We start from the raw sequence: 26,850 nt of genomic DNA, 5'->3' as shown, positions 1-26,850 counted from the left end.
TATACTAAAAATGATATTTGAAATTCTTCCTTGGATAGCGATTTGGTGTTGGCCCCTCTTCTGCTGAGGTGATCAAAAAGTGTGATGTAAAGGGCAATCTGATCCATGGACTCTCTTAAAAATTTTCAGCCCTTTTTTTCCAAATTGTCCAAGGGATTTTCTATCTCCTCATCCAATTTTTGCAAAAAACAGAATAAACAGCCCCAACAAAATTCAGGTAATGAGACATTGTGACCCTCTCCCACTTTTTTTTTCTAGAAAGTCTGAATCTCCATTCTTCTCTTTGTCAACAGATTGTTTCAGACAAATGAGTTCGGAAACATCATTCATCAAAGTTGCAGATTACAATGTGGGGAGGAGATTCCTTCTGTCCAGGGGGTCATTCCTCATCTTCCAGATCACAATCTTTTGTTTCCACCTGTTCACATGCATGTACCTCACATGCTGCCCCAAACAGTGATAGAACCAGTTTTTCCTTTGCAAGTAGAAAAGGGTTTTTATTCAAGGTTGTTCCTAGTGCCAAAAAGAAAATGTTTGGAGATCAATTCTGGATCTTTCTTTCCTAAACCTCTTTGTGATACTGGCCAAATTCAAAACAATGTCACTTAACAACCTGCTACCTCTTCTTCCTCTTATAGGTTTCTTGGCAAAACTACACTTAAAAGTCATTTATCATCACATCCCTATTCATCCAGAATTCAGACGTTTCTTAAGGTTTTGTGTGTCTGGATCACATTATCAGTTCTCTGCCTTACCCTTTGGACTGTCCGCTACACCAAGAGTGTTCACAAAGTGTCTAGCTCTGGTTATAGCTCATTGGCTACTACAAGGTAGCCACATTTTTCCATATTTATATGACTTGCTTATCTTTGCAGAGTTTTTTTAAAACTGTCTGGAATTTTTGTCTTGGGTGAGAGATCACTTACACAATCTGAGATTCCAAGAGAACATTCAAAAGTCTTTCTTGACTTCTTCACATGGGATTGTATTTCTGGGATGTCAACATGACACCTCAGTTCAAAGAACTTTTTTTCCACAGGGAAAAAAAAAGTCTTTATTTAGATATATTTCTAAGGATTTCCAGTCACACTTTGGTCACTGTGAGAGGATACCTCAGGGTTTTGGGTCTCATGGCGTTTGTGATTATCATGATATTCCTAGCAAGGCTTCACATGAGAAACATACAGTGTTATCTGAAATCTCTTTTGTACTAGCATCAACACCCTGTGGGCCAGATTCACGAAGGCTTGCACAGATTCTTAGAGTAGAGTAAGACTCCATGCAGCCGTCATGTCCGACGAGCGATCCAGGAACCGCTTGTAGGGGCGTGTAAGAGAGCTCCTAAAATGGCTCTTACATGGACAGGGCTGGGATATGGAAATTACCTCAATTGCAGGTGAAAGGCATGCAAATGAGGTAGATTTGTGATTCAGGAAACCCGAACCTGTCTGAGTAAGAGCAGTGTTATTTGCAGAAATGTACTCAGTTGACAACTGAGTACCATTCTGCAAATAGCAAAACGGAGCCGTGACAGCTCCAAATAAAGGTTGCATCCAGTGCAGGAAGCATGCCAATGGCCAAGTATACAGCCATGTGAAATGTATCCTGATGCAGTATGAAAATAATAATATTTTTTTTTCGCCAATTTCCGATGTTTAAATGTAGAGCAGCGCCGCGCAAACGGGGTGCGCTCTAAAACCCAGAATACTAAAAATTAAAACCCACAAATGTGGATTTTATTGAAATTGTTAATGTACAATGCAAGGGAATGGCAGGCTGAAGACAACATGGCTACCGGGTAGAGGTTTCTAAGGGGGGAAGCTCAGTCTAAGACATGTAACCAAGCATTAGTAGGCAATCCTATGTAAATGAGCATTAGGATAGTGAATCACAAGTTTACATAGCAAATGAGCACAGTCAGTTTAAAGAGTAGTAAGCGCGTTTGCACTGGTGTGCGCATGTTTTAATCTGAATAAGCAAGTTTTAGTCCATGTAAGCATGTGTGCACACGTGTTAGCTGCTGTGCGCATGTTTGCACTTGTGTGCGCTGCGCTCCCCCCCCCCCTTGAGGAAACAGAAAGGAAAAAGGAAGCACAACAAATAGTAGGAAGCTACCAGGGAGTACTAGCAGAGCTAGCAGGTGAAAACAATCAGAATCAGGCAATTACACAGGCAGTACACTAGCCCAGCCCAGCCTAGCACTTAAAACTTTGCAAACAACAGTCCATTATGTTTTGACACTGCAGTAAGCTAATAGAAGTGAAAACTGAAAAAGGTTTACTGAGAAAAAGAAATGTTAGGGGCTGCCATTGCTGTTATAAGGCGACATATGCAACATGCTGAGGGTGGTGACAATGGAAATGCTGCTGGACAATCCACAGTGAGGAGACGGAGAAGAGTGTACAGGCCTAGGGTAACCTACCAGGAGCTACATGAGCTGGAGATAGTGGAGAGCTATAGAGTGGACAGAGACCTCCTGCAGCAAATTGTTGAGCTGTGCAGGCCATGCCTCACACACAGAACCAACAGAGGGGAACCCATCCCAGTGGAAACCAAGGTATGTGTTGGCCTAAGAATATTAGCAACAGGTACCTTCCAGAGACCAACTGGTGATATGATGGGGATATCACAGGCATCAGCATCCAGGGTACTACACCAGTTCCTGGATGCCATGTCAGCACATGTTGGTGATCATGTATATTTCCCCAATTCCCATGAGGTATTGGCCAGCAATATGCGTCTCTTCCAGCAAATAGCGGAATACCCTGAGGTAGTGGGTGCAATAGACTGCACACACATATGCATCAAAGCACCAGCCGGCGAGCGGGGTAGGGTCTACTTCAACCGCAAGGGCTTCCCCTCCATCAACTGCCAGGTCATGTGTGATGCCCAGTGCATAATACTGAATGTGTGTGCAGGCTGCCCTGGAAGCTACCATGATTCCCATATCTGGCATCTGACGCAGCTGTACCAGACATTTGCCAATGGGGACATCCCACATGGTCACCTAGTGGGGGATGCTGGCTATGCACTGGAGCCGTGGCTGATGACACCCATCAGAAACACACACACACCTGAACAGAAATGCCATAATGAGGCACACGCACAAACATGTAATGTAATAGAGTGTGTGTTTGGGCTGCTCAAGTCATGGTTCCGGTGCCTGGACACATCTGGTGGAGCCTTGCAGTACTCACCAACTACATGTACCCAAATTGTCATGGTATGTGCTATGCTACATAATATGATCCTGCGAAAACAGCTGCAGCAGGACCCAGCATAGGCCTGGGCCAAACAGTCCCCCACCATTGCCAAGGCCATCACAGGCAGAGCGTGACTCGGAGGAGGAACAACCTGAGCCTGCCCCAGTAGGCAGAAGGAGGCATGCCCAGTATGCTTTGACCTTGGCAAAGAAGCAATGCATAGCACATACACTGGCTCAGTAGGAACTTTGGAAATGATACCTCTCTCCGACTCGCACATATAGTAAAAGGGATGCCTAAGTTGACACTACCTGCTTTCAAACATGTACAGGGAGTGTAGTATGTGCATCTGACATAGGCAGCCCTGCAGCACCACCTAAGGCATGATTGCCATGTGTTAAGTAATATAAAGCAGTGCTAAACAGCATTTACCACCATGTAGTATATGCAAACAAAATTGCACACACCAACTAGCACAACTGTGGTCAATGTTCAGTAACATTGGGCAACGTCCAGCAATGTTGGTGAATATTGAGCAATGTCGGACAAGCCTGGTCTAAGTAGGGCATAGCTGAACAAAAGCCAACATGCTCATATTTGCTTAACTGGCCCTTAAGCAGTCTGTTCTGCTCAGTATGAAAATATAAAGCAGTGATGGGCCTCAAACCCAGAATACTATGCAGTATAGCCAAAGTACTGAACCACTAAACCATGACAGTATTGCGGTGGCCAGCCTGTATGAAGGAATGTTGATAAGTCTATGCAAAGTATTTCATGGAATCCCTGCAGGCACAGCATAATCCTTGTCGAGTTATGACACAAAGGTGAGTGCTGCAGTGAGAACAGAACCTGACTTCCAACACACACAGTATAAATGTTAATATCGGTCATGTTCGCACACATCAACAAATGTAGTGCACCTCAAATAGCAATATACTGAAAGGTCACACTGGGCATGCTCACACACTTGAATAAATGAGACAAATGTCAGGCAACAAAACACGGAATGGCAGAACTGTGCATGCTCACACACTTAGGTCATGTCTGAGTACAGCAGTGGGCCACGCATATCTGGCAGTTGCATGTGTTAACCCAGGAACCTGTCACTATACAGCAATCCGCCCTGTGCACACAGTTATATGACAACAGACACATCTATAATATAGTGGAACCCTGTCATAATCAAATATGTTCTGCAGATACCGAAGTTGCTCATAGAAACTGGTAAAGCAAAGATGATAAAGACCTGCAAACAGTATCAGCAATAAACATTGTGCATCTTGAACATTAGCATAGGTTCAGAATTCGATACTAGGCTATCTGCCCTAGGGCATGTACAAGCCTAGCCAGAGTGTGTTTGGCATTCACAACCCTGTCAGATTACTACACTGTCTGTGTGAATAGTAGGTCACTCAAGATAGCCCATGTACGTTTAGGCTAGTGTGCCTCTGTCTAGCAGGGACACAGAAGATATCCCAGGGGTAAACATACGATCACCCATACAGTTGTCAAGATGTCTCCTGTAGGTGGTCAGTGGGTGGCTCTGCCTATGTGAAACTGGGATTACATTCTGGAGTGAGTGGAGCCTCTGGGATAAGAATCTGTCCCTCCACAATGTCCTATTAACATCTGTGCTGAGGTATACGTCCCTGGAGTGTGTAACTCCAAGGGAGTTGGATATCCTGAGGTGGAGCATGTCCAGTAATTCTGGGTTGGGTATATCTGTAAACAAAGGCACACATCATATCTGAGTAGGTGGTAAGTGAATGAGTAGAGCTGGAGTTACTGCATCTGAACTGTGCAGGGCATCTGTGTGAGTCCCTAGATCTGCTTGGTGAGGAACTTCCATGGCCAGTACAGTTGCTGCAGGTGTCGGGTAAGGTACACCCCAAATGTGGCATTGTAACCAAGCATGGATGTGATGAGTATAGGGGCACAATGACCTCACTCGATCTAGATGTGAAACCATATGGGAAAAGGTGGCCCACATAGAAGGTGTGTCCAACCACTTTGGCAACGTGAATGTCAAAGGTGACAGTACGAACAAGTCATGTCCCCAAACCCCTAACAACTCCTACCGTATGTAATGGAGTACTACCTATGTGGTAATGTGTGGGCATGTTGTTATTCCAAAAGGGGATGACTATGCAACTAATGGCGTTTAGCTGTAGGCCATGGCTCGGGCACCAGTCATCCATCTCTGTGAGACCCTGTCTGAGTATGCATGTGGCAGCTGGAGAGTTGATCATGGCACCCAGTTTGCAGTCAAGTGCAAACATGTTCAGCCATATTCCCCCTGTGGTAGCCTGTACATCAGACAAATATATACTGAACAAGAGAGGTCCCAGGACCGAGCCGTGTGGGATGCCACATGTAACTGGTGTATAGTCAGACATGGCATCTGCAATTCTGACCATGTGGGTGCTATCCCTGATCCAGGTATCAATCCATCGTGTGAGATATGTGCCCATATCGACGCTGGTGAGCCTATGCATAATGGCCCAGTGGGTTATTGTGTTGAAGGGTTTTGCAAGGTTCAGGTAGGCTGTGTGGACAGCCGTCCCTATGTCGATGGACCTGTTAGCCATTTAAAGAATACAAACAGGTTCAAGAGGCAAGATCTGCCCACAACAACGCTGAAATGTGTAGGACACAGTGTCTGTAGGTTCCCGATGTCTATGTGTATGAGTCCCATGACAATATGCTCCATAGCTTTGCAGAATAGGCTACTTAGGCTTATAGGGCAATATTGTCTGTGGTCCGTTGTGGCACCAGCTCTGTGGAGCGGGACCACTGTCGCTGTACGCCATTCCTTGGGTACATATCCTGTGATAACTCCGATATTGAACAGTGATGTAATGTGAGGGTTGCGTCTGTCATGATGCTCGTGTAAGATGCAGGCTGGGACACCGTCTGGTCACATTGATACTGTGATGTATGCTTTGGGGAGGGCAGCACTCACCTGTTATTGTGTGATGTCAGGGAGGTTATACTCTGTTGAGATGGATAGTTGCTCCTTAGGGGGATGGGTGGGAGACATCTGCACTGAACCTGTTTGCCAGGATGTTGGCAATGCCAGTGGGTTCAGGGTAGGTTTAGTCAGTATGCAGTAACTCACAGCATATCAGTGAGTGTCCACCCAGGCTCCTGACATAACTGAAGAAGGTCGTGTGATAGTCCTATGTGTCTGTTGCAATTGTCTGGTAGAAGCGGCCCTTAGAAAAGTTCATGAGTGATTGTAGCTGTCTGCTAGTACAGATCACAGATGCCTTCCCAGTCTGGGATTGTGCTGTATCATGTAGTAGCTTCCTCCTGACGTTGTGCAGTTTATTAATGGCTGGGGTCTACCAGACAGGTCCCCTGCCATTGGAGTAGTGAGTCCTGTTGTTATTTGGGATAGCACAATCCATGCAGTCCACTAGGTGTCCATAGAATGTGTATGTAAAGGATGCAGCAGTGTGAGCCGTATTTGCCACTGTCTCAGGGTCTCTGAAGGATACCACCTTGCTTCGGTGAAGTGAGATGTTGGCTCATGAGAAGTTCACCAAGATTACCCAGGATGGGTGTGTGGAGGGCATATGTATGTCCAGTGAGATACATGTATGTTCTGACCTTACCAATGAGGGGTATATCGCTGGTGTGGAACATAGAGTCCCCATGTTGGTGATGATCAGGTCCAATATGTATTCCCCCTTGTGGCTGTGCTGACTGGTTGTGCCATAGCATATGAGTCTACAAATTGTAGCGACTGTTGTGTGAGGGTGTTGGGGCTTGAGTAATATCCCCAGTCAATATTTGTGTATATGAAGTCACCCAATATAATGGTGTTTGTGGAGACCTTCATATTCTCCATAGTTCCCATGAAAGCCGAGTGTGGTTCCTAAGTTTGGGAGTGTGTTCTGTAGCAGGCAACAAACTGAAAGGCAGTATTGCACAATGGTAGTTGTATATGTATGGTCTGTGATGCTTTGTGCAGTGCTACTAACCCGGAGGTGTGTGTATCTGTGATGTATATGGATACTCCCCCTAGCTGTGTTGTCTGTTCCTAGTCTTGTTTTCAGACAGCATGGTATGAAACATAACCTGGCAGTGCTGGTGTGCATAAGCGAGCCTGAACCAGGTGTCAGTCAGTGCACAGATATCGCTATCCTCCATACTGAGGAGAGTCCTGAGTGGCCGTAATATGAGGTTAACACAACTGTTGTTGAGCAGCATTACCCTTAGTTTCATTTAACCTGTAATGTCTATAGAGGTGGGTTTGTCTTCTGAGCCCTGCTTAAAAAAGGCACTATGGTGGTAGCAAGAGCCTTAGCCAGCATTCCCAGGTCCAAAGGTGACAGGTGCAAGCTGTCCATAGTGAAGCTACGTGGCATGTTGAGCATGTCACCATAGGCTGACAGACACTGTATCCCCTATGAATTAAACAAATTTGTTAGGCAACTGTTAAATGTGATATGTGTGTCCGTATACTGTGACATCATAATTGATGGGTGTAAGATACTAGTCAAGGTCAGGATCATACTGGCCTGGGCTACATGATCAGAGTGTTCCTCCATGTATCATGTCATGTGGTCCAGGGAGTAACATTTGAGGTTATACACACCAGCATAGACACTGATGGTGCCAGTCCTGTACTTGCTTTGGAGTGACCTGACTGCCTGTGTTATGCGGCAGATCCTGGCACCCAACAGACAGCCCAATGTGACTATTCCCTTGTTAGGGCTGGTGAGTGGTACGTCAGTGTGTCTGACAATAAGTGTCGCCTATTACAAGTGTACTAGGTGTGTTGTTAAGCCCGAAGGGCAGTGACTGTGTGGCACAGTGACATTGTGAACTATGTGATATGTGGGTATTGTAGTGGGGTAGCAGGTGCGTGTGTGTCTGCTTTGGAGGTCTCTGCTGCTTAGGTAGAGTACATTTACAGCATCCGAGTGTGTCTATGTGTGATAATGTGGTTTGAGTGCTGTTGCTAGAGGATATGTGAGACTGATATGTGGTGTGTGTGGTTACCTTCACCACCTGATAGACTGTGCCAGTCATGGGTCGAGAGAGTTCAGCACCCTGTATGTCTATATAGGTGCATCTCACACATATATCTGAGTTTGTTAGGAGGAGGAGAGGGTTGTCTGTGTACATGAGGCAGATGTGACATTGTGCCAATATCACAATATCCACAGCTGGACTGAAGAGTACACAAGAAACCGACCCCTGGACATGCCAGGATATTATCATGACATACTCTGTAGCCTGATCACAAAGGATCAGTAGGGTGTTAAGCGTGTAAAAGAGTATAACAGGGATTAGTGCTCATGTTCGTTGGTGTTTTGTAAAGAGTAACTGAGAAGGAGTCCAGACTGAATCATGACACCTCCTTCAGCTATGTCATAAATAGCAATGTACACCCATATATGTCCTGAGTCAGGGCCAACTGTACCTGAGTGACAATGCCGGCATCATGACAGACAGGCCCATATGTACATACCCATCTCCCACTGACAATAGTCCATATCATCATACCAGGAGATATCACATGTAGAATGAAGCTACCCCCACTGCCAAAAGCATGGCAACAAGTGGAATACATTTATTCCCAATATGTGTCATGCACAAACTACAGAGCAAACAGATTATGCACCTGAACAGTCAGCTGTATATATGTGTGCAGTTTCCTTTGAGAGGTGTCCCCTTTTTGGAGACTGGGAAAACACACTAAAAGAGGTACATTCCTCTTTGGAAAGACTGATGATGTCAAAATCCTACAAGTACAGCCGGAGAAGGGAAACCATCCAATAAAGCAGATAGCATGCTGTGTTAATGCATCACTCTCTAGTATCATAACATAGCTAGGTGGTTTGAATCCTGCAAATGCTGACTGTGTGTGTGTCACTGTTCATCAATGCGGTGTGGGTTTTGCTTTTACTATAGTATGATTACAACAGTAGTGCATTGCAAACATCAGGTATCTGTGTGGCAAATATATATGTGAACATGTCCCCTCAATCAATACATAGGTGTGAAGCCTGCATACTACATGAATACATTTGTTTCCATTGACAGGTTGTGCCGCTGCTTCTCAGATCGTAGGTCACATATGTATGTATGTGACAAGGCCATCCACTGTCGTGTTCTGTGGCCAAGGTCATCTGTGGCACACACACCCATGACAGTTACTTAAGAGTAGTGTGAGTGAGGGTATATGCCTGGGGTATATGTCAGACATGGTCATACACAACAACGACTGCCAAGAATGTACAGTCTTTATAGTTGTATGACTGCCTTGTGGATATGCATTCAGGCCTCTAATGTCTTATGTGATGCACCTTAGGACTCCACAATACCTATGGATATGTGGATACCAAGGGTCACATGACATAACATGAGGCTGTATGTACACATTGGTACCCAACATACATGCTGAGGGCTACCACCTGTGTGATACTGATGGGATAGTATGTATAGTACATGAGGATGACTATGCCATAGTCGGCTTACTGCTATACAGCATGTATCAGACAACAAGTATCTGTCTGTATGATACCCTTGTGTAGGATATGCGTCCCATCCAGGGAATGCATTGTAGGCCAATCCATGCATTTCCAGATTTGGATGGACACATCCCTAGTGTGTCTGCATGTACCTAAGGGGGCTATATGCCAAACAGGTGTGGTCACAGGAATGGGTGGCAGTCATTACCACTGGTTAGTGTTATAGTGTAGCACCGGAAGGATCCAATTGTTACTGGGTTCCCTACTACTGTGTGTCATTTGTCAGGACATCATCCAATGGTTGCTTATAGTCATGCTGTTGAGGTTGTGTATACTACCAGACCACAAATCATTGACAGATATTAACAATATCACCCACAGCATAGTGTCAACCCATGTCATTTACACGTCTACCCATGTTAGTACATAACTGTAGTAGAATGCATACTGGCCATTGAAAGATACTATGAGATGTTAACAATGTGTACGACAGGGTATGCCACACGTCCCATGTGTCCACTATGCACGTACATCCAGACAGTGTGCACCCACCATGTTCACAGATGTACACTTGCTAATCTGTACTGCACACATCACACATGTACTGTCCACTCACTAACACATGCTGGCAACACATTACACTTCAGCCAAGTGGCACACTGGTGGACAATACATACTCAGACCTAACAGTGGTGTAAACAATGCTACATTGACAATCAGAGCTTTGATGCATAATGTCTGCTAAGATATACCTACAAGGATGTCGTTACACTTCCTTGTTGACAACTTGCTATTATTGCTACACTGCTATAGTGTCACCCTGTGCATCAGCACCATGTTAGCCTGTCCCTCCATCAATGCAGATGACAGGAGGTAACACAGGTATCATCATATGCATAGGGCGTTTTGTTGTTTGCCAGAGCCTGACATTGACCCATCCAATCGACATGTCTGTGTGTGTGTGTGTGTGTGTGTGTGTGTGTGTGTGTGTGTGTGTGTGTGTGTGTGTGTGTGTGTGTGTGTGTGAGTGACAACAGTACAGCATGGGCCAATGTTGATGTAATGTGTGTGTGTATGTGTGAGCCCTAGTTGTTTGTTTAATGTGTGTGTGTCTGCATGCTCACAGCTCCACCATGTGGCTGCCATATACAGTAGTTTGTGGGACAGCCACAGACTGTACCTGCTAGGCTGTACAGATCACTGTCTCCAGCCACGGACACAGTACCTGTGCCTGGCAGGGGTGCTACGAACAGTATCGGGTACCAACCCTGACTGGGTACTGTCATCAGAGGCAGAGGTATGACAACTGGACCCATGTCCCTGCTGGGACTGGCCAGAGCCACATGCACATTGTCTACTGGGATGGTCAATGGACAGGCCAGCCCCAGCATTGCTGGGGTTGGTACTGCCACTACAGGAGTGGCTGTGAACTGTGGGCCATCCGTGACCACTGCCAGCTGTTGCTGTTGCTGGCATGCGTCCGCGTCGATGTCGCAACCTTCCCGCACGGTCCTGGCTCATGGAAGACATGTTGTGGAGGGCATCTAATGTCTCCCCCCCAATGTCTATCAATGACCTCAGTGTAAGTCCGGATGGCACCGGCAAGGTCACGGATGCTGTCATTGATAGTGGTGTAATGTGCCCTCTGCGCCCAAAGTCCCTGCCTGGTGTACCGTTCCATACGTGCCTGAGCCTGCATTACAGCCCGGAACATACTGGTCATCATAAGACCTGTGAGGGCACGCCTGCCAGGGGCAATACGACCAGTGGTGCTCCCCCGAGAACCCTTGGACCTCTGCCTATGTGGTACCATTCCGGGTCTATGGCTATGGCTGCTGTGATGGAATGCAAGTGCCATGGGTACCACACTCTCCTGGTCAATGCCAACTGTATGCTGTCCCTCGCCTATGGCCATTGGTGGTGAGGGATGTATTGACAGCATGAGTGTGCACATAGATGGGGTTGAACGCTGTCTACTGTCGATTGGCGGACCAATGACAGACCCTGTCAAATCTTCCTGTGCCAAAATACATGTGTCATCATTACCACTATTTGTGGCAGTGACTTCAGGTTGTCTGCTGCTTTTGCTAACCCCCTACCTCAGCACCTGTGAGAGGAAGACAGGAAACACACTTTACGGTCTGCACATGCACACATGCACACATGCACACATGCACACATGAACACATGCACACATGCACACATGAACACTAATACACACCTCACTACAGCACATACACACACATACCAGCAATCCAACACATACTCTATAGTGGGTGAAGGTGGGTGTCAGTATCACAAGGTAGACAGTCACCACACATGTGTCAGCATGCAGAATATGTTTTGCACAAGACCATGCAGTGCAAGTGTAGATGCCCCTATTAAATGGCAGTATACATGGCTATGATGCAACTGTGTAGTTGTTCAGTGATTGGCTACACCCTGGAACACAATGTGTACATGGACACAACATTTCTGTGCAGGTATTATCAGCTCTACAATGCCCTGTGCACCATCACTCACAAGTATACATGCCATGGCTGCATGTGTTATCTGTGTAACACATAGATATCCATGTCTGAGTGCAGTGTCTGTGTCCATAGCAGATAATAGTGGGCAAGGGTGTAGCACATGCATGCTATGTACACACACGGGATGTGCGGTGCATGTTGATGTGAAGGAGCCCCAGTGCTCGACATGGCCAGTGTACAGTGGTTATGGTGAGTGTGGGACATATTGCAGATATGTGGGTGCCAGACATAGCATGGCATGCTACACGACTGCAGCATTAAACACCACACATACCCAATGTGTGTCAAGTGACCTATACACCCACTAGCATTCCAGGACATATATGTGACACTTTGTGTGGATGGTGACTGCTGTGCATATTGTGTATACTGGCATATGTAAGCACACAGACAACATGCTATGCATATTGTGTATAGGTGCATATGTTTGCACACACACAACACTGAGGTGCAAAGCAATGACTGCTATGAGTAGTACTGTGGTCACTGTAACTGGATGGTGTGTAGTAACCTGTGCCATCATCAACATGAATCTTGTGGTCATTCACAACTACTAATGTGTGCAAGACCACCGCCTAGCATGCTGTACCTGAACTGCAGTGACATGCCTACGTTCACAATTACACAGCCACCTTGTACATGGGTGTGTGAGGTGCCCAATAGGGAGCATTGCCTAACATGACTGTGTTATGTGTTGCAGAGTGTTGCACAGCCCCATGATAGGCCTCTACCCCTGCAGTACATCATGTGTGTGTGCATGACATGTGGGATACTGAAGTGTGACCTTACAGCGGGTGTGTGGTAATGCCAAATGTAGCATGTTTTCGTGTACTGCGTATGCTAAACGTGTTCTGTTGTGTACAGCTGTAGCAACTATGCATATCCAATGTGCAGTACAGTGTTGCCACAATTGTGTCTGCTGCACTGTGCATTGCATGTGATTGAGGCAGCTACTGACTTTACTGAGATGATTGATGTCTCACAGCAAACATGCACAGCATGCATTATGCGTAGGTGTGTTACGTGTACATGGCCTACACCTCCCTATGACATGCACATTTCATTACCAATATTAAAGTGTTAACACACTCACCAGCATGTATTGTCTGCCCTGCTGTCACACCAGCGGGACCTAGAAGAATATGACATAGTTTGTCAGTGGCCACAACTGTGGCATTGCTACTGTGAGTGTGCTAAACGACAGTGGAACAACAGTCAACAGTCACAGGTGTACGGATACTATTCCAAATAGTATTGCACACGTTAGGCAGCACAACTGCTAAACACACAGTACACATCTCACATATGCATATTCTAACAATACAGGTAACGGTAGTCTACAGCTAGGGTGTATTACCTGCACGCTCCATGTCATCCTGCTGGGTGGCTCCGGCCTCCATGATGACCCATGTGTGACACTGTTGCTGCTGTAGGCCAGGAGCCACCACGCTTAGGAGCAGCTCCTCCACTCTGGTGAGGGGGGGATGTATGGCCGCCCCACCACCTGTGGCAAGCTGTTGCCTATGGATATCAGACGCAGACCACCGGACATGTCTAATTAAATCACTGCAGTGATGGCGTACCTGCTCATATGTCCGGTTATGCATGCCTATGTCATTTACCCGGCGAACAAGGCCTTTCCACAGTGTAGTACGGTCATGCTGGTGTTGGCTGGCCCTGGAAAAAAGCAGGTTATAGTGCTGCACCAGGCTGTTCAGAATTTCCTGCTCCTCCGCAGCTGAATACGATGGATTACGTTGATGAGCCATAACCCTGGAAGACAATTAAACGATATGTGTGAGCATGTCATGTGGCACACAACATTATGAAGTACAGATATCACTTAACTGCCATATATAGCATCTATCTGTCTATCAGAGGATACACACATTCAATACCACATATCAGTGCTCAGCCCACAACTGTCTGACAGTGCCTGCAACATTCCATATAAGACACCAGTATACACCAGTAGTCGGCACACTGTTTGGGATACAATGCACAACCTCACCCCAGGGGTATATATCAAGCTAATGCATGAAGAAATATGTCATCCAATGCAATGAATGTCATGTACATTTACAGTATTACCGGTCAACCACCCTAGTCTTTGATGCCATACCCCTACCTAACATATGTGCACGGTTGTTAATATAGCTGGCATACTGCTGTAACAGAGTATACATGTTGCTAGGTACACACACATACCCTGTAACACACATGTCATTGCGGGCATGGTACAGGCATCATTAAACACACTTCAGACATACATACAACACATAGATGTATGCCGACACAGATGAGCATTACCTGTGTACCTTATAGTACTGTGTGCCCCTACTTACAGATACCTATGCCTGTGGTATGTAATCTGTGCAGACTACAGGAAACACACAAGACAGTGTTACCAGGGACTGTGAACATACACCATGCTGTTTTGTTTTGGCCTACAGCTTCAGGTAGTACAACAGTTCATATGTGAGCTGGAGTCAGCAGCAGTACCACTTACTGAGCATACATGTATTGCTTCAGCCTACATTGGGACACCATAGTCGTACACAAGGAACTACGTCACAACATATGCCATCCTACTATGTCTGCATCCTAATAACTGACACATCTTTCTCCAACCTCACACCTAGGACACAAACTACCATGACAGACACAACCTCACACTAAGCTATCACACCTTTACAAACCTTGCACACAGTCACTGTCACACTCATTCCACCTCACATAGCAGGTATTGCACTGAGTACATGTGTGTGTGTGTGCATTGTGTCATAGGTAGGTAATACGCTATTGGCCCTAGGGCCTAGAGCACCCTAGCCATATGCTACCCTGGCATTTGACACACATGTAATGTGATTTCACTTGCTCCTGTCAACCGGATACACAGAGGTGACTCCCAGGGCATATTACCTATCTCCAAAACAATATCAGGGGTATGTATGACATCTGCTAATGAGGAGCCTTGTTTGTTCATGCTGGGTGGTTTAGTCCAGAGTATGGTATATTTGTGGATAGGAACCTGTACCTCCAGCATGTGCTGTTTAGTGAGGTGACAAGGATTAGGGCCCAAGGTCATGTAGCCCAGAGGGATTGTGAGGTGTTGTCACGGTGGTTGGCCGACTGCTATGGGAGTGACATACCTCTGTATGTCTGGCAGTGGTAACCTCTGGGTGGGCGGTATGCAACACACTCTAGCTGTGGTTTGTGAGTCAGTCTGCATAGGGCATGTGTTTGAGGGCAGTATTACTCTTTGTTAGGTATGTCTGTGGCCTTTCCACTTGCTGTAGTTGCCATGTGAGGTATATACCACATGGGGCATTGTGATGAGTAGAGGGGAACACCGACCTTTATTTCCCTAGATGACACACCTTTTGTGATGACACGTACCACGTAGACAGATTACATTACTACTGCTGTCACTGTGATTATCAAAGGGGAGCCTACTGTCCACCTGTGTCCCGTGTACCCTTCTGACACCATCAGTGTTAGGCAGGCTACCACTTATGTGGCAGTTACTGCGTAAGGTGTTTTAGAATGGGGTATGGCACTGCGGTATCAACACTGGTGTTCAGTCCATGCCTTGGACAACAGGCACCTGTTGCAGTACATATGACCCTGTGTCTCCCTCACTCTCTTATATATATATATATATATATATATATATATATATATATATATATATATATATATACACACATACATACATATAGACATATCTATCCATATCTATCCGTATCTATCCATATCTATCCATATCTATACATATCTATACATATCCATACATATCTATATATTTCTATATATATCTATATATATCTACATATACCCATATATATCTATATATATCTATATATATCTATATATATCCATATATATCAATATATATATATATTTATCCATATATATCCATATATATCAAAATATATCCATATATATATATATATATATATATATATATATATATATATATATACACATATATATATATGTATATATACATGTATATATACACATACATGTAAACATCCATTGCTGTACATATAGCTGCACATATAGGCACATATACTGCCTACCTTTCATGGTGGGGATGTCAATTATGCAACAGTTGTGAGACATATGGTTATGTAATACTATTGCACAATGTTGTGCAGAATGCATTCTGCTGTCCTCAGGCTGTATAGCTGTTGCAGGCCTCACTGCCTGTAGCTCAGTCCCACAGCGTTTAACACCACATGACATATACCAGCACTGCTTGCTTTCTGCAATGCCACACACTACAACCTACATACATATGTGCACGTAGCAGCCTTCAACAACATACTTATGTCCAGCCTTCACTAACAGTTGCAGTATGTCCCTTGCCCTATGCAAATGTGCATGTACATATAGATACGGACTGCTGCCACATATGGATGATTCACAGTATGTAGAGTACCCTTCAGACACATCTTTCGGATATCACCAAATACATATCTGTTACATACCTTACCTTTGTATTCCTCACCTCCGTCTGTTGTAGGTGTTGTTTTTTTATTTTTTATTTATTTATTTATTTATTTATTTGGTTTTGTTTCCTCTGTGTGTTGCTGTTTGTTTTCAGCATCTGTCTCCTTCTGCCTGTTTATGTCTGTCTGTCTCTGTCTGTCTCTCTCGCTCTCTCTCTCTCCCAGTTGTTGCAATGATATTATTGCATGTGTGGACAGCAGATACAGGCTGCTTTTCTAGGTATCTGCACATGTGCATGTGATGGCCTCTGCACCAATTGGTGCCCACCATTTAGTAATTGCATGCAGCCTGCTGTGTGGTAATTGCAGTTCTCACTGTGATTTCAGGACACTGCTATAAAATGATAGGTTATGTAGGCATAGCCCTTTCAGTTTTGCAAGGTGGGGACCATGCTTGTTTGCTGTGGACACTGTTGTCTCAGTCAGAAGGTTGGTATATGTCTCATATCTGAAGCTGGGTTGTAGCCAGTGAAATGCATGTTGTACTGAAACCTGACTGTTGCTTCTTCCAGTACACTCTTCTCAGTGTGTAGGTTTACTCACACCTCCTAATGCTAACACTGGATACATGGGAGTATGTACTTTCTTTTTGAATTAGGGAATTAACTGGCATACAACAGTAGTTATTGCAATGTATTCCTATGGCTTTCCTATTTTCCCTTTACATTCACTCATTGTAATGCATGTTATACTTCTTTCAGCACCAAGTTATTGTATATCTGCTGTGGTGTAGTGGTACTTCATGTAGACTGGTGAGTCCAAGGTCCTGATTTCGAGACTGACAAGGTTTTTTATTTTGCTGCTGAGCAGAACAAGGGCCTTGTCAGACAGAGTGACTAAGGCACTTTTAAGCAGTTGTAAGCGGGTTTGTGCAGGTTTGCGTGACGCTTAGCGATGCTAAGCTAAGCTTAGCTTAGCTTATTTTATTTTAGCAATACTAAGCCAAGCTTGGCTTAGCTTATCATATCTTAGCAATGCTAAGCTAAGCGCACACATGCGCACACTGGTGCAAACCCGCTTACTACTGTTTACAAGTGCTCACTCCCGCTAACCCCTGCACTCATTTCTTTGACAGAAAAGTAATTGGGGAGATAGGAATGTGGTGATAAAGGGTACACAAAGAGGGGAAGACAGTAGGGAAACCAGCTTGGGATGTACAGGATGGGTGTGGAGAGGGTCCATAGCTGCCCATTTCTTTACCAGCAACTGCAATACATTAGGAGGGATATTTGAAACCTTCCACCCCTGAGAGAGGGGTGAGGACAACTAAGTGTGTTGTACTACCAATTATGAATATCAGGCACATGCACTGTTTGTGAACTGCTACACTGTAATTAGTACGTTACTCACTTCTGAACAGTTTGTGGTTTGTTTGTGTTGACATTAGCACAGTCTGCTCAGGACAACTGGACATATTTCACTACTGTGTATGCCTACCTACACCCTTGGTTGTGCCTGACTACACGGGTATATAGTACCTTTGGGTAAGGGTGCAGAAGTGCAGAGTGCATTATTTATTATCGTGTGATGTTTATCTTGCTGAACATGCAGAGTTGCTGTGTACCTGTAAGTCTATAAAGGCTAGTAGTCTGTCTGAGTAGCTCCCACCTGTGGACATATCCAGATGGTAGACAGAGGTCAGCCTAGTATTCTTTGACTGTGCACCACAGCAGTCTTTTCAGAACCTGAATAATGGCATTGTCACAGGTGGTTGCTAGCAGTACATGGCTACATCCTTTGATATTTCTGTGTTGTACTTCTACATAAGGGCATGCTTGTGGGATTCATTCTACAGCTATTTGCAGAGTGTGTAACAGCAGACAAGCTGATATGCCTGTGTGTTTCTGACTCTTCCAGGTCTCAGATACTCTCATGTATATATTTGAACAGCCTCAGGGAAAGGTACATATAACTGGGATACACCTGTGATATATTTCAGACATTTTTCAGTTCAGACTTTGGGGGATTCAGAGAATATGTATTACTACACCTTTTCTGACGTGCAAGCAGTGTCTACTCTCACTTATTGGCATTTGTCATTAAGTGAGATTCCCCACCTTTCTGCCTCCCGTTAGTACATTTCACAGGGAGTCAGAGGGGCACAGCTAACATTTGTTTACAAATCAGGGTCATCACTGTAGAGCAGTCACTGTTGGGAGATCTGGCCTGTGACCTATGCAAATATGCCAGTGTTTATCATGCTCTGATACTGTGTGGGGTTTGTAAGGTGCTACTGTAACATTATTCCCTACTAGCATGGCTGATTCTCTTTTCACAGTCATGTCATGCAATTCCGCAACACCTGCTGGTTAAGGCCCACAGAACAAGATTTGTGTTATGCCATTCCTATTTTCCCTTTACATTCACTCATGGTAATGCATGATATATTGCTTTCAGCACTAAGTTATTGTATATCTGCTGTGGTGTAGTGGTACTTCATGCAGACTGGTGAGTCCAAGGTCACGGGTTCGAGACTGACAAGGGTATTTTATTTTGCTGCTGAGCAGTACAAGGGCCTTGTCATACAGAGTGACTAAGGCACTTTTAAGCAGTTGTAAGCGGGTGAGTCTGCCCATTCTACACAGACCTCAGCACAGCCACCCTTGGGGCTGAAATATATCACAGGTGTATCCCAGTTATATGTACCTTTCCCTGAGGCTTTTGAAATATATACGTGAGAGTATGCAACACTTGCTGGTTAAGGCCCACAGAACAAGATTTGTGTTATGCCATTCCTATTTTCCCTTTACATTCACTCATGGTAATGCATGATATATTGCTTTCAGCACTAAGTTATTGTATATCTGCTGTGGTGTAGTGGTACTTCATGCAGACTGGTGAGTCCAAGGGCCCGGGTTCGACACTGACAAGGGTATTTTATTTTGCTGCTGAGCAGTACAAGGGCCTTGTCATACAGAGTGACTAAGGCACTTTTAAGCAGTAGTAAGCGGGTTTGCGCAGGTTTGTGCTACGCTTAGCAATGCTTATCTAAGAGCACACAAGCTCACACTCAAGCACCCCCGTTAACTACTGCTTAAAAGTGCTTACTCCCGCTAACCCCCACGCTAATTTCTTTTAAAGAAAAAAAAATGGGGAGATAGGAAAGTGGTGAAAAAGGGGGCACAAAGAGGAAAAGACAGTAAGGAAACCAGCTCGGGATGTGCAGGATGGGTGTAGGGAAGGTCCATAGCTGCCCATTTCTTTACCAGCAACAGCTGTGCATATGTTTGAAATTTGGTGTGAAATTTGAAACCTTCCACCCCTGCAAGAGGGGTGAGGACAACAAAGTATGTTGTACTGCCAATTAGAATTATCAGTTTACATGTCCAGCGGACATGTGTGCGAATTGGGCAGCTATGTATGGGGCTTAATATTTTTGTGGGAACAGATTGCCCTTTTTTTTATTTTTTTTTTCAGGTGAGAGTGGAATATGAGGTAGAAGAAGTAGGTATATTTGGGGAGGTAGGTTGGGGAGGTAAATAGACAACACAAACAAGACGCATACAGGGGCAGAGATTGACACATGGGGTGGGTGAACACAATTGTTGGGGAAGTATGTTTGGAAATCGCAAGCCCATGAGCCCACAGATGGTAACAGTGGAACTGAGATCCCCACCCATGGGCAGTCATCACTGCACCTTCACAGCCCCGAGGGTGGCTGTGTTGAGGGCTGTGTAGGATGGGCAGGCTCAACCGAGAGATGCACCACTCTCGCCTCGAGCTGGCATAGGGGGTCAGTGACTGAACGCTGGATCTCCCTACGCACCACAGCCCGGACCCTAGCAAGGGTGACAGGTGGCCCTACTCTGCCCACGCTTGCACGGGGAGGACAAGCCCCATCCCCAGAAGTGCTTCCACCTGAAGGTGGCACAGGAACAATGGAGGAGGGGAGCCCGGCCTGGGCACCAGAGCCGCTGGTGCCAGGTGCACTTGCCAACTGAGGAGGGACAGGTGGGTCCTCTGGGACCAGCCTTCCCATACGTTCTGTGATTAAGTGTGTTTAATTACAACATAAACAACAGCATTCCAGATTAGTTGTAACAACATGCAGTAATATTCCCATTAACCCAACACACCAAGGTTCCAACAGTTGAACAGCAAGCATAACACATGCATATATTGAATGACAGTGGATATTCCAACAGCATGCAGGGATGTTTGGTAGCAACAGGCCACCATGAATGTGGTGTTTGAACAGGGCAGATGCATTAACATCAATGCAAATATTTATAAAACAATAGGACATATGTCCCAACAAATATTTAAGGTTACACATACCCATTGAGGTGTAGAATTGCATGGTTTATGCACATACGGTAGGGTGTAGAAAAAACCTTGGTTAACATCTTATAATGACCTTTTAGTCTACACTACATTCCCAGTGACTGCAAGTGTATATCCCCTACCTGTATTATTACACTTGCCACCATACATTAGGTTGTGTCATGGGTTTGGCTAGTTCAATATATGCCTGACCAATATCTGACATACTAACTGTCCAGGTTACTGCTACATATTTTTTGTTTGCATTTATATTTCTTTATCTACATATCTGGGATGTTTTCACATGACATTTTCACTTCGATTTGTACAGAACCCTGCATTTCTTGACACACACTCACATTTCTGGTGAATAATTACATGCTACATGTGTGCCAGGTTTACTTATTCATGTCAGCCAGTAACTGACTATTGTGGACTGTATATATGTTTCACAGCTACTAGCACTTCAATCACCCACTTTATATGGGACTGCTTAACTCTGGGTTGCCAGCACATTTTCAAACAGTAATGTTTGTATAATGCAAGGGTACAACAACATTTCAGACTCTGTGACACAGACACACTCTGGGTTTTAGACCTTTATTAATGACATTGCACACTTTTCCACAGGCACACTCCTTTATTGGTTTTAACGGTGTTTATGGCAGACATGTTCAAGACATGTTATACCTTTATTAATAGGTTAGAACAATCTTTTTTCAGGCTCACTCACTTATGTTATATGACAGTGCCTGAAGAGATATTATTCCAGACATATGTTACCTTTCTTAATGGGTTACTACACTCTTTTTCTGCCTCTCTGATGCTTTTATCTGACAGTACATGCAGAGGACTTATTCAGGCAATTCTGTGGCTGTTTTATTGTACTACAACACTTTCTTTCATGCTCTCTCCCATATTTTATATAACAATGCATGCAGAATAATCACTAACCTGCCTGGTGGCACAGCCTTAGCAGCCTATCAGCATAGGCTTGCTGATTCGTAGCACGGTCACCTGCAGCTGTAAAGTAAATGAAGGGATATTGAGACATACCTATCCATTATACATACTCCATTATCAATTCTTACATACTGCATTCCATGGCTACATACTCAGTTGTGGGTCATTCTTCCTCCCACGGGCCTCCTGTATCCACTGGTTCAGGCGGTCCTGCTTTCATCTCTTCAGGTCTGCATGGTGGTGACGGACCTGCTCACCAGTCCGAGGAATGCCTGTGGCACTGGTGAGGTTACAAGCTAACCGGTTCCAGGCCTCTGCCTTGTACTCCATCCCTTGGAACTGGCCCTGCAGGAGTCTTGACTCATGACAGTGGACAAGGAGCCAAACCATGTATTTGGACTCCTCGATGCCCCAACGTTGTGCTCGGAAGTGTGAACCCTCTCCTGCACCTGCCATTCTGACTGCAAATGTGAGCTACAATCAGTTATGGTGAGTATTCCTGCCTATGGGGCTTAAATATGCCGCATTTCCCACACTTTATTGTGACTGGCCGTTTTGTAAAATTCTCGGCTGACTGCAGACCTGCTTAGTAATGGTTAAACTACCATTCGTAAGTTTATGAATGTTAATAGTGGCTGCTTCCCCTATGTTGTCATGGCTTAGTGGTTCTGTAATTTGATTATGATGCATAGGGTCCTGGGTTCGAACCTTGTCATTCTTTTATTTTAATACTGTCTAAACAGGCTAGGGGGTGTGGCTGTGTTTAAGCAACTTAGTTCTACGTTGCTCAACGATGCCCTATGGTGCCCTGGTTGGCACGGCACGCACATCCGCGCAAACACATTGCGCTGGGTAAAGCGCTTTTAAACTTTGGGCAACTCTATTGCACTGGGTAAAGCACTATTAAACTATGGGCAACTCTGTTTAGCTGGGTAAAGTGCTATTAGACTATCGGCACCTCTGTTTAGCTGGGTAAAGCACTATTAAACTATGGGTACCTGTGTTTAGCTGTGTAAAGCATTGCTTAACAGCAGGCTATTATATATCTGGGTCCTTTAAAAATATTTAGTTTGTTCACTGATACATTGGCTATGTCACTGCTTTTAATAAAATTTTAATCATATATGTCTGGTATTATTTCAAATACTGATTTAAAACATAAATAAGAAGAGGAGTGGTGGGACTCGAACCGTGAATGCCTTCTCTTTGTGCATATGCTCTAACATTACGCTATTGCAATTTGGTGTGATTGGCATAAACATTCTTTCTTATGCTCTTCCCTGTCAGAATTGCTAACTCTAGCTAAGCAATGGGCACACCCGCACACACGCGCAAATACGGGCAGCTATATCGTGGATTTAAAAAAATATATATAATTATTTACTTTATATAAGTGTGATGGGGTTTACAGTGACAGGGAGTGTGGTGTTGGGTACAAGTAAATTTGAGGGAACTCGCTCTTGTGTGTTGACATTATGCTTTTTAAAACCTTGCAGGGGCGTGCACATTTAGACTGCTCGGCAGTCGGACATGCCCCCTGCTTTCCTACTCAGTCCATGTAACAGTTACGGATGAGTCAGCGTGCCCTCATGAATATTCATGGCATGCTGATGTCAATCCATTCAACTGCAGCCTCCGAGTAAGACTTATTAAGTCTTACATGGAGGATTAGTGAATCCGGGGGTTTATCTTTTCAAATCCCAGTGCTGGAGTTTGTCAAAAGAGAAATCTTTTAGCGGTGACAACAGATATCCTTAAATCCAGGTCTCCCCTTCTCCCTTCCTGCTACAAAGCAGTCAGTCACTAGAGACTCTTTAGATTTGGGGAGAAGTTTCTTGAGGGACAAAAGTGCAGGGTGCTGTGGGACACCAAGGACAGATGCAAGCATAGACGCAAGCACATAAATATCCCCAAACTGCTTGCCCTGATCAAAGCAGTCAACTCTCTGAACCATCTTTGGTCCCCAGGACCTCTTCAACTAGTTACAGATAATACAACAGTAATGTGGTACATCAACAAGTAAGGAGGAACCTGGTTGTTCCCCTTTGCAGACTAGCTATGTTAGCTTAGGATATCACTTCACAGTACAGTCTTACTCTGCTGGGATCCTACATTTTTTCAGAGCAAAATTGTGTGGCAGACAAGCTGAGCAGGGCCGGAGTAGACACTCATGAATATAAACTAGATCATGAGTGTTCTAAGATTTTATCCATCTGTGGGGAGTTTCTCATGTACATCTCTTTGCCTACTCTGTGAACAAGCAACTGTCAAGATACTGCTCTAGGATTCCATGCAATAAGGCTGGAAGACAGATGCTCTTTCTTTTTCTTGGATAGGAATGTTCCTGTAAGCTTTTCCACCCATTCCACTAATATCCAGGGTACTTATTAAGATTCAAAAGGAATCCTCCAAGATCTTTGTGATGACTTCACTCTGGCCCAGACAACTGTAGTTCTCCCTTCTTTTTGAAATGGCCAGGGGCAATTACCACGTTTCCTCACAGACTGGATCTAGTCACACAAGAACAGGGGTGTTTGATACACCTGATATCAGTCATCTTCAGTTGACTGCCTAGGGTCCTGACTCCTTTTAGGCACCTGTTTTACTGAGGATGTGCAACAGATACTAATGGAGACAGGAAAACCTGCTGTTAGAAAATCATATATTAGCAAATAGAAAAGGCTTTTTAGTTAGTGCCAACAACATAAACAGCACCCATTCAAGGCTAGTTGTTCTCTGGTTTTACAATATTTGTCTGAGTTATTATCCTATGGCCTTTCTTATTCCTTTATCATGGTTCAGTTATTGGCCATCTCAGCATGTCTGCTCATGGAGCCTCATCTTTCAAGGCAGTCTCATGTCAAAATGTTCTTGAAAGGGGTTTTGCATAAGTGGCCTCCAAGAAAATCAATGGCCCCTCCTTGGGATGTTAATTTTATGTTAGAGAAACTAACGCTTGATCCACTTGAACCAGCTAATCTATCTGACTTTAGATTCTTAACATGGAAAACAATTTTACTGACTACTTGGACATCTGCAAAAAGGGTATCTGAGTTGCAATCTCATTTGGTGAGTCACCTCTGTCTCATTTTCTATAATGGCAGGGTTTCTTTAAGAACTAATCCTTCTGTTATGGCTAAAGTGGTATTCGAGTTTACTTTAAGCCAAGCTATCTAGCTCCCCGTTTTGTTTACTAAGTCTAAAAATGAGGGAGAAAGTAGACTCCATACATTGGATGTCCACTGAAAACTCAGGTACTATCGTAACAGATCCAAATCTTTCAAATCAGATCAATTGCTTATTTCTTGTGAAGGTAAGAAGAAGGGGACAACCTGTGCCAAAACAGACTGTTTCCAAATAGTTATCTTAGGCTTTTACATTTTGTTATGCTAACCATAGCAAAACTATTCCAGGCAAGGTCAAGGCCCACTCTCCCAGGATCTTAATATCATGTAGAACTGTTCTAGAACCTGCTACTTTGCCCTCTCTACATACTTTTTACAAAGCACTATAAGCTTGAATATTGCTCTAGGTCCATATTAAGGTTTGGTAGCACAATTCTCCATGGGCTCCTGGACTGTCTTCTTCCACCACCCAAATGTAGTTAGCTAAACTAATCTACCCATATAGCTAAGGTTACTGTGGCAGTGCTCAATATGATTCACATAGTATGGTTGTGTAAGATGAACTTACCATAACAGTAGATGTTCAAATGATCACTGCTGCAGTAGCCTCTCCATCCCCCTTGTTTTTTTGGTGTGTTTTTTAAGTCAGGGTGTGGACATTTATTTTTTGTTGTTCCTAGCATTGCCCGTTTAGGGTTCAGCCCCCATTTTTCTGCTGGTAGGAAAATTCTGAATGGCTTTATGCCCAAACTTATCTCTTGGCCATTTCAGCTCAAATTGCCTGATGACCTGAAGCTTTGGGAGCAGACTGGCTGTTATATCCTTGGCAGGATATAGCCCATATAGCTAAGGCTACTGCAGCAGTGATCATAGGTTCATAGGTAGGTACTAATGTATCGGCCCAAGGGCCTAAGTAAGCCTAGCAAACAAAGTTCCCTGGCTTATAGGTTCATAGGTTCATAGGTTCATACTAGGCTATCTGCCCTAGGGCATTTATAAGCCTAGCTAGAATGTGTTTGGCTTTCGCTACACATTTTTAAATTTATTTTGCTATGCCCTTTTTCGAGGTTAGTATACTGTGCCTCTGTCTAACAGTGACACAGAAGTGATACCCGGGGTAAACCTACGATCTCCCATCCACTCATCAAGATTCCTCTTGAAGAGAGTCAATGAGGGACTCTGCCTAACCTGGACTGGGATTTTATTCCAGAGTGAAGGGAGCCTCTGGGTTATGAATCTGTCCCTCCAGCATGTCCTATTTATTTCAGTGCTGAGGTTCAAGTCTCTCGAGCGCGTAGCTCGATAGGATTTGGATTTTCTGAGGTGCAGCATGTCCATTAATTCCGGGTTGGACATGACTTTATATGTCAGGCACAGATCGCCTCTGAACAGGCAGTATGCCACTGAGTAGAGCTGGAGTTTCTTTAACCGGGCAGCATATGGCATCTGTTTGAGCCCTTTGATCCTCTTGGTGAGGTACTTTTGGGGTCTTTCCAGTTGCTGCAGGTGTCTGGTAAGGTACATCCCAAAAGGGGCATTGTACTCAATTATGGGCCTGATGAGGGATGAGTAAAGAGGCACGATGACCTCCCCTGATCTAGATGTGAATCCCTTCATGATTAGGTGGGCTATATAAAATGTTTTTCTAACCACTTTGGCCACGTGGTTGTCAAATGAGAGATTGCTATCAACTTGGGTCCCCAGGTCCCTAATTACTTCTTCTGTACTTAATGGATTACCACCTATGTGGTAATTTGTGGGCA

This window comes from Protopterus annectens, chromosome 4.part1 (genome assembly GCF_019279795.1).
Source record: "Protopterus annectens isolate FY-2018-M chromosome 4.part1, PAN1.0, whole genome shotgun sequence".
Lineage (NCBI taxonomy): Eukaryota > Metazoa > Chordata > Ceratodontiformes > Protopteridae > Protopterus > Protopterus annectens.
The sequence above is the reverse complement of the archived record's forward strand: the minus strand, read 5'-3'. Positions refer to the sequence as shown.